The sequence below is a fragment of the Denticeps clupeoides genome, chromosome 8, assembly GCF_900700375.1.
Source record: "Denticeps clupeoides chromosome 8, fDenClu1.1, whole genome shotgun sequence".
NCBI lineage: Eukaryota > Metazoa > Chordata > Actinopteri > Clupeiformes > Denticipitidae > Denticeps > Denticeps clupeoides.
Genome location: NC_041714.1, coordinates 15,348,694 through 15,357,641, shown reverse-complemented (window position 1 = coordinate 15,357,641; position 8,948 = coordinate 15,348,694).

The following is an 8,948-nucleotide window of genomic DNA, read 5'->3' as shown; positions in this document are numbered from 1 at the left end:
TTCTTTCTGTTACTTTTCACTGGTTTCTGAACTTCCAGCTACCAATCGGATTCGATTGGTGGTCACTTGGTTTTTAGAGGTGACATATAAAATGCCAACATTATGGAGATGAAAGGCAAAACTGGCAAGACATTAGCAAGATGTGGTTTGAAGATAAAGCTGCAAGTACAGAGGCAATAAGGCCTTTTTTTAATCCCTGAAATGGATAGTGACGAGTGATAAATCAAATTATTTTTTGCAACAAAGAAATACATATTGAATGCTTTTAAAAGTACCTTTAGCCACATTAAATTAGTGAGTCAAATTACCAAGGGTGTAACATCCATTGTTTCATTCCACTTTATTTGAAATCTAAAAAAAAAACATTTACATTTAAAGAAAATGAAGGTGAAACACAAACACATTTAACCAGGAAGCAAGTTTGGTTATGTATGGTTCAGCATGTTGTGTTGAGAAACACTTGAGAGATGGTGCTTATTGGGAAAATTTGTGGATAGCTCATGGTAACGCCACACAGAATGAATGGGGGGGGGGGTAAATTTGCGTTACTTGTGATTCCAACATATCAATTTCTTGGACATGCTGCAAAATATACGTTCAGAAATATGCAATGATTAAACATTTTCTTCGAAGTCATGGGCACAATGCACATTTGACGCCATTCTCGCCCAGCGCTGCAAATTTCGGCAGCGGCCCATTTTGATTCAATTTCCACTCCTTTCATTTCGCTCCCCCGTTTCTTTCATTACCCCCTCCTTCCTTTCCGAGGAGATGTCACTTTGTCAGAACATTTCATTCCTCTTGCGTATCACCAGTTCTTTTGAATAATCTCTCTGCCCGAGCAGAAATCTCTGTCAGGGATAATCGGAGATAAATATGCTTAATTGAGGCCAAGTGAACTTTCTTTATCAGCACTACAGTCAACAAATCTAACGTAAACGGGATAATTAGAACGGAGCTGTCTTCCCCCGGAATGTTGAGTGGGCCTGCTGTACCGCGTGTGTGTGTGTGTGTGTGTGTGTACGTCTGCCTCCTCTGGGAGAGAACTCAAGATAGTGCACACCATTATTATTTATGTGTGATATCACACCATCTATAAATGCTACGGGTGGAGGAAATGCAGGTAACTTATTATCTTATTGCTTATTTGAATCCTGTTAAAAGAGAGTGTTGGCTCAGAAGCGCTCGGTGTTCACATTTACGGAAATAAGGCCCTCAAACCGTAGTCTTATAATATATTACCAAACATAGACATTACTCCATTAATTATCAATGCATGCATTGATATCTATTCAAACTTGCATTTCCTGCATTGCATTATTATATGTGTGTCAGTGTGTGTGTATAGAAGACCACGCCATTGTGAATAAAAATGTCATCAGTAAAAGATGTTTTTTGTGGGAAGGGGGTGCTTGCTGAGGTTCTGTGTGTACTGGCAATGGTACACATCTCTCCGGGCATCTTTCCTAAGGGGTGAACCCATTATGGGTCAGTGGGAGGTGAAAAAAAAAACCATCCTCTTCCCATTTTCAGGGAGGGTTCCTGAATGACGCCCTCCCTGGTCATCGGCTCGGCCTTCTGCACTGATGAGCACGGACCGCCAACACCCCGGGGAAGCCACATCCTAATTACCCCATTGTGCCTGACAGAAACCCCTTAATTACAAACTTCATTAGCTCACTGGTCTTTGTTTTTCTTCCGACAGGGACCGTGCGGCTAGGGGAAGGCAGGGAAATGAAGGGGTGGGGGGGGAGACCAAAGAGTTGGTGTTTTAGCACCTTTTTTCCCTGCGTGCAGTCTTTTATTTTTCTCGCCATCCTCCCTCCTGTCTCGCTCATCCAGAAAATGCTAAAACCTCAGCCAGAGATCTAATTAGACTCATGGCGAGAATCAGACACCTTTTAACTAGCCTCTGGAGTCCCGAGGAAGGGCAAGTTGGTGTGGATACAGGGCCAGGCCGCACACACATACAGCGCCTTTCATGTGTGAAGTGACCTCCTTTGCTCTGTCTTCACCTTCAGAGACAAAACAACCTCCAGCCACCAAAACCACTGGAGCACAGTGACCCTGGAGTGAAAGCTGCTTCAAACTGCTGGCCGCCTCGTTCAAATCAGGAACATTACGGGACCGAGACCAAACAGAAGGCCCAGAGAGACACGTGTCCGTTTGTGCAACAAGCGATGCCCGCAGTGGGGCTCCATCCCTGGAGTTCCTCATCCACATCCTTCTTCCTTCGGACTCTCGCCTTCCTCCACTTCCCAGTTTTGTTTCACTTTTAGTTTTGTTCAAATGTATCATCTACAGCTGCTTTTTTTTTAACCGCTTCTGTTCTTTCAGTTCACCTGCCTCTAGTTACCTGGATTTCTCTGGTTCCTCTTGAACATACTTTTGTGAATTTTGTATAAATGGATTGAAATAAAACCCTTTTTTTTGTCTCTTTAGAATATTTTCGAGGTGCCTCATATTAAGAATGGGGCTTCTTCAACACCGTCCTGGTGATTTACATGAATATAAAACAGCAAGAAAGAATCGTTTGATAGTTATCTATATCTTAGAAAAGAAAATGTACCTCGTAAGTATGTAATTACTTATGCGCCCCAGAACATGGTACACCGTAAAAATAAAAAAAAGTTGGGAAACTTTTTTTAGTTCTCTCAACTTCATGCCTATGCGACAACTAGATGGGCGTGAAGTTGAGGCAACTTCTTCAAAATGCTTTGCAGCCGGTTGCCTTAAAGATTTAAGATTTCTCAACTTGTTTTTTTTATTTACAGTGTAGTAGTTTTTATATAAAAAGAATCCCATTGCTTAGCATGTACTACTTTCTGCTGTGGTCTAGTTGTCTTGTTTCACTGTCTGCTTGACCTCACCTGACAGGCCTGTAGATCTGGCTTTTACAGTGCGAAGAAGGAGGCACCAACAGTTTGAGAGAAGTAAAAAAAATGTTGCTTGAACCTAAATGAAATCTTGTTATCTACAGACGATTTGCACTCTTCTGAGTGAGTGGAAAAAAGAGTGTATATACGTTTTTTTTATATGTTTTATGGTCTGATCACTATATCTCCATATATGGTTAATTTGCATATCTAGCTAAATGGTGCATACAACGAAAATCATTTCACATTAAGTGAAACCCAGAGCTGTGAGAAGTGTCTATTTCATCCAAAAAGCTGTGAAATAACAATGACGAAAAAACGTCTCCAGCACCTTTTAAACTGTTAGTCTCACTTTAAAGGTGCATGTTCTGTACTGTACCTCTGTACACGGAGAGTCTGCATGTCTGGAAATTGCATGTCTTTGCATGAGCGAAAAAGCCTGTCCGTGGGATTATTGTGAGTTTTGGCGTGGGCAAAATTGCCGTGATTACACCACCAGTCGGCACAGCAACTCTTCCATTCTTCCATTCCAGTCTTCCATTCTAGAGCAAATCTGAAGATTCCCAACTTAGAAGTACAAATGCGAATAGTTTGCCGTGATGACTGCGTAAACGCTGCTTCTCCTTTACTACCCGAGTGTTATGTGTTCATCTAGACTGCCCTCTAGATTCCCCTCATTCTTCCTCTGTGGCTACTGCTACTTCCTCCTCAGCTAATGGCTTCATGCTGTATTCCTCCTCTGTGATTGGTTCCACTCATTGTCTCTCCGTGCTTTGATTGGTCCTTCTAGTAAACGGTTGAATAACCCACCCACCCACCCCCTCCGTCCCTTTCCCAGCTCAGAACATGATAGGTGGAGGCCACATGCTTCCAGGGTCTTCTCACAGCGATCAGCACTGGGAAAAGAGGGCTTTCCTGAGAGGCTGTGTACACTATTAACACCCTGAGGTCACAAAGTTGAAACCTTGGCAGATGCTAAATCCCGGATTAGGAAAGGAAAGACACTCTGAATGTTTCTTTTTGGGGGTTTTTTTTTCGGGGCTGCGTTCACATGTGCCCCATACCGCCACCCAGCTAATTGCGATGAATATTCCTCGATCGGCACAAATGGAGGACCGGAGGGAAATGGTTAAATGTACGCTCTGTACCGGCCAGTTACCTTTGTCCAGGCCCCATCCGCCTCATCTCAGAAAACAAAAGGTCGCCCGCGATCCCGGGCATACGGGTCGGGATCGGAAAATGTTTCTCGGGGTCCACTTTCACCAGCATGCTGTCCGGGGCGTGCGCCGCCTGAAACACAATGAGCCTGGGAGAACACGAAACCGGTCTGCGGAGGTTAACGCGTGGCACGCCAGGCCCGGTTCATTAGCCGGCTGTACTGTACCCTGTAAAGATCCCGGGATTCTCTCCTCCTTCTCTCGCGTTATCACCGCGCCGCTGTCCTCGTTTAAATGGAGTTAAAGGGCCAAACTATGTTCGTCTGTGGTGTACACAAAAAGCCAGTCTGACCTGACCTCCTCTAGATTCATAATGGCCCATATGGGCAGGAACGGCGGTAAGCGTTTGTCATTGGTGATGCCGTCCAGAAGGTGTGGCTCGAAACACCTGATCCGGGCTTTTGGAATGGACATGTCCTCGTCCACTTTCATCACAGGACATTTAAGCGGCGCGTAACCTTGTAACTCGCAGGGTCACTGCAGGGTCTACAGAGATGGGACCGAGAATTGGGACCTTTAGGGTGCCAGGTTCGGGCTGTAATACTGATTTCAGAAAATGTTCGAGCAAATCGATGCGCTCTGCCATCAATGCGCCAATAAACACGCGACAGGTGAGGCGACAACAGACATCGGGTGGGGGGGAGCGGACGTGGCCGCACATGTGGCGTATTTAAGGGGAGCCCCTGTTTATTATATTTAGGGAACGAATCGCGGATTTTCCCCGACAGCGAAGGCCCTGGGGTATTTGATCAGGTGTACAGTCCGGACATGTGCTGCGCATTAGTGCCATTCGGAGGAATGTCCGGCGCAAAAATCTGTTGCCAAAGTGAGGAGACTCGGAGATCTTTTGAACGTCGAATTATACGAGCGCCGGGCCGCAAATGTACCAGGAGCGAAGAGTAAAAAGTTGTGAACTAGACGCGTCTTTTTAAAGTTTATCCAGAGCTTTACTTACGCTCAGGCCAGCGCGCCGAGGGTCCGGGGCTCCGGGGCTCCGGGGCTCCGTCGCCGCGCACCTCCGGCTGGAGCTCCGGGGACCGAGCGCTGCAGTCGGCGCCACAGGTGGATAAAAGTTTTGCGTATCCGCGTGCCCCTCTAATTTATGAATTAAGAAAAAAAAACAGAAGCCCGTTTACTTCAGTTACTTCGATTTTCTAACATTTACGTTATTGCTCTGGCTGTTTTTTACCTATAACGCTCTCAAAACGATTGGTTCGCCACGAAGAGGAACCTATAAGAATATAAACGTCTCAAATACAATCAGTGATTAAAATATATATTTGTTATTATTTGCACTTTAATCCGCTTCATCCAGCTCTCGTGCAAACAAATCCATATCAATATTATATATAGGAAAAGCTCCGCTCACAGTGCGCATGCGCGGTGCGCCGCCACTGTTAATTGTCCGGGATGATGGGGAAACCGAAGCCGGTTTGGGGGACAGGGGTGGGGGGGTTGGGTGCTCTGGAGGACATTAGCGGTGACACGGCGGCCGAGGGGGGCTCACGTTGCGCGCGCGCCCCTCTTATCTCGGCTCCGCGAGCCAATCAGACGGTAATGACCGACAACAGCAGCGGGCGCGCCAATAACGGGCCTTTTATTACCACGAAGGGCGTCGAATCGCGAGTTACGTGCCTCCAACGACCGAAGGCACGTTATAGTAACAAAGTTCACTTTTTTATCCCCACGACGGTGTATAAGGTGGTCCGACCGGTACGAGGTTGGTTTTATTCGATCTGAAAATGGAGAATATCCACGTGGTTAATAATAAAGGCAGAAACTGAGCCCGGGACGGCGGGATGATTAATTTATGACGATGTCAGCCATTTGGAGGGTGATTATATGCTAATTGCTCATTAGTCTTGTATATTTATCGCTGTACCTTATGTCAAGGCCATGGGAACTGTGTAGAGCCCGTTCTCTCGTTTCGGGGATCGGTTTCAGGCGCAATTTGGGGAGCGGGACGTATCGAGTTTGTCGTGACGTCAGGGGCCCGCCAGGTCCGCTGGTGGGGCCCCGGTTATAAACGGCGGCGCGGCGGAGTCGCCGGCGTCTCCACTCGGACCCGGAGCGACCCAGGGAGCCTCGTTTTGGACGTTTCGGGCCTGTTGTCATGGTTACTGTGCCTCACGCGGTGTTCGGCGTCGCGATTGTGACACGTCTTCGGCACGTGACAAGGTCCGGCTCGTCCGCGTCGCGCTCAACTGTCTTTTATTAATTGCTTGGGTTCACGAACTCTGACGTCACAGGGTGCGTTCACTGGTAGCTAGGTAGCTAAAGACGGAAAACTTTGTATTGTATTATTTCAACGGTACTTTTAGTAATTTATTGAGTCATACATAGTTTATCTTACGGTCTGCATGTTGCTTAATTGTTGCTTAATTAGTAGTTTATATAATATCATTTTTTATTTTTTTACCATTATTCCTTCCTTTTTACACTTGCAACGTGCTTTCTTCCAATAAAATGATACCGAGGCCAGCCAGCAGTCCTAGACCGGCGTGGCATTCGTTAAAACTTTATAATTTTAATAATAATTCTAGTAGTAAAAAAAAAACAACCACAATAATAATTATATTTTTTATAATTACTGTCATTGTTTGTTTGTTTGTTTTTTTACTTTTTTATTTATTATTTTGAGACCCAACTACGGTAGAAATGCGTTTTAATCCAACTGAATGTCAGGGTGAGGAGAATAAAACGCGGCTCCACCCAGTTGCGCTGCAGCGCGGGGTTTTCTGGGTGTAGGAGCCCGGGTCAGGCGTTTGGTCCGGGTTCGGGTCCAGTTCAGACCATTCGGCCCATCCGTCCGCCTCCAGCGCGTGAAACGTGTGAGTGTGTTAGTGTGTGTGTGTGTGTGTGTGTGTGTGTGTGTGTCACGCCCAGCACCTGAGTCCGGCCCATCCCGTCCACATTAGCAGGACCGGCGGACGTCATTACCGCGCGTAATGGCGGATTAGGGGGTTTGGGGGGTCGGGGGAGGGTGTATTCGATAGGATGCTCGTTTATGTGACGTGACGCGTCATCGCGTTGGAAAACTCGGACTCCGAGGGCCCAGTGATGGATCGTTTCTCGGCCCGTAAGCGTGGCACTGTGAAGCGGGTCACGGGGTCCCCGAACCCCCAGTGCGGGGCGCAGCGGGGCTGCTGGGAAAAGTAAACCGACTGATGTATGAGGTCGAGCTCAGAACCCAACAGTCGGCGTGAACTTGAACGATAACAAAAAAAAAAAAAAAAACTTTTCTCAGACAAGATTTTTTTTTTCATGTAAAAATGACTTCAACAAAAATATGTTACAGCTATGTATTTATGTCACAACTATGTATTTAAGTGGTTTTCTGAGAATAAATAGAAATTATTATTGTTAGTATTGTTAGATATTTATTAGAAATGTGTTATTTATTTATTAAAATGTGTTATTATTAAGTGTTATTATATCCAATTGATTAAATATTAAATGAATATTGAATATTGAATAAAGCTGGGGTCAGAATACACAAAGTAACGGTACTCATATTATATCAATATAATATATGCATGTTCCTAATAAGTAAATTAGCTGTATGATGCTGTATAATTGTATTCTTTGCTGCATTGGTGGCTTATGGAAACGTATTAATTGACATAACCCATGTATCTAACTCTCTATGAAATAAGTGTTGGAAATGAAATCCCCGCCCGCGTTTTATTATTGTGTTGCAGGAATAAAACAGTAAACGTGTGGAATTACGGCGGAATTAATGAGGGAGGAGGAGGGGGGGGGGGGGGGGGGGGGGGGTTCCGAGGAGGAAAAGTTGCGCCAAATTTGTTTTGCAGCGGATCAAGGCCTCGCCGCCTTTATCTTAATTCCGACTTGAAAAGATATAATTATCTAGTTTGAGCAGGAGCGCTGTGAAATCCGTCCCCGGCCGGCCGGGGGAGGCTGGAGTGGATCGCGGGGCTCTGAGCCGCTCGGTGCTGCCCGAGATAGGAGTAATGAAGTTGTGGAGTCCGGAGATACAAAGGGCATTAACCTCATTAGCATGAAACCTTTTCTTCTGACTATTGTGGGACCCTTTCAGCCTCCTAATCCCCCCGATTTCAAAGCGGGGTTTGTAATAAAGCTTTTTTTTCGGCCCCCTTTTTTCAAAGCTAATGGTATTCTCTGAAGATTTTTATTGCTGTTATAGTGCGGAGCGTTTTAAAATTCCCCGGCCATGGTGTGCATGTAAAGACCCCCCCTCCCTTCCTTCTCAGCCAAAAAGCTCCATTGTCGGCCTCTGCAGCAATTAAAACTATCCTGGAAATATATATATATGTATATATGTTAACATGTATATATTGTTAAAAAAGAGGAATAAAAATCTCGTTAGCCTTCCTTTAAAAAAAGAAAAAAAAAAAAACACTCGCAGGTGAATTGCGATTTAGACGTCATGCCTCAAAATGAATAAAATATTCATACAACCCCGGCAACATTAGCTCGCTCTATTTTTAACGGTGACGCAAAATATTCCAGATTGATAAATAAAAAAAAATTAATTTATTATGATTTTCACGCACAAGTTTCTTTGTTGGGGTGTTCCCCCCCCCTTTTTTTTTTCTGCAGCACAGTGCAACCTTCCCTTATCGCGTCGAGAGGCTGGTCAGATTGTACTAAATTATGTCCAACCAGGCCCCCCTGGATCCGCGGATTAAGAGATTAAAGCGGGCCGGTGGGCGACGCGTCCCCTTTCCCCCCCATATTACCCGGATGATAATTGCCTAAACTGATTTGCACTTGGACAAAAGCTGGCGCGGCTCTTTGTGGGCCGAACGGGCACCAAAAACCGAACGCGGAGGAAGAAACACGCCTTCATCATTTAATAAGGGCCTCGCTG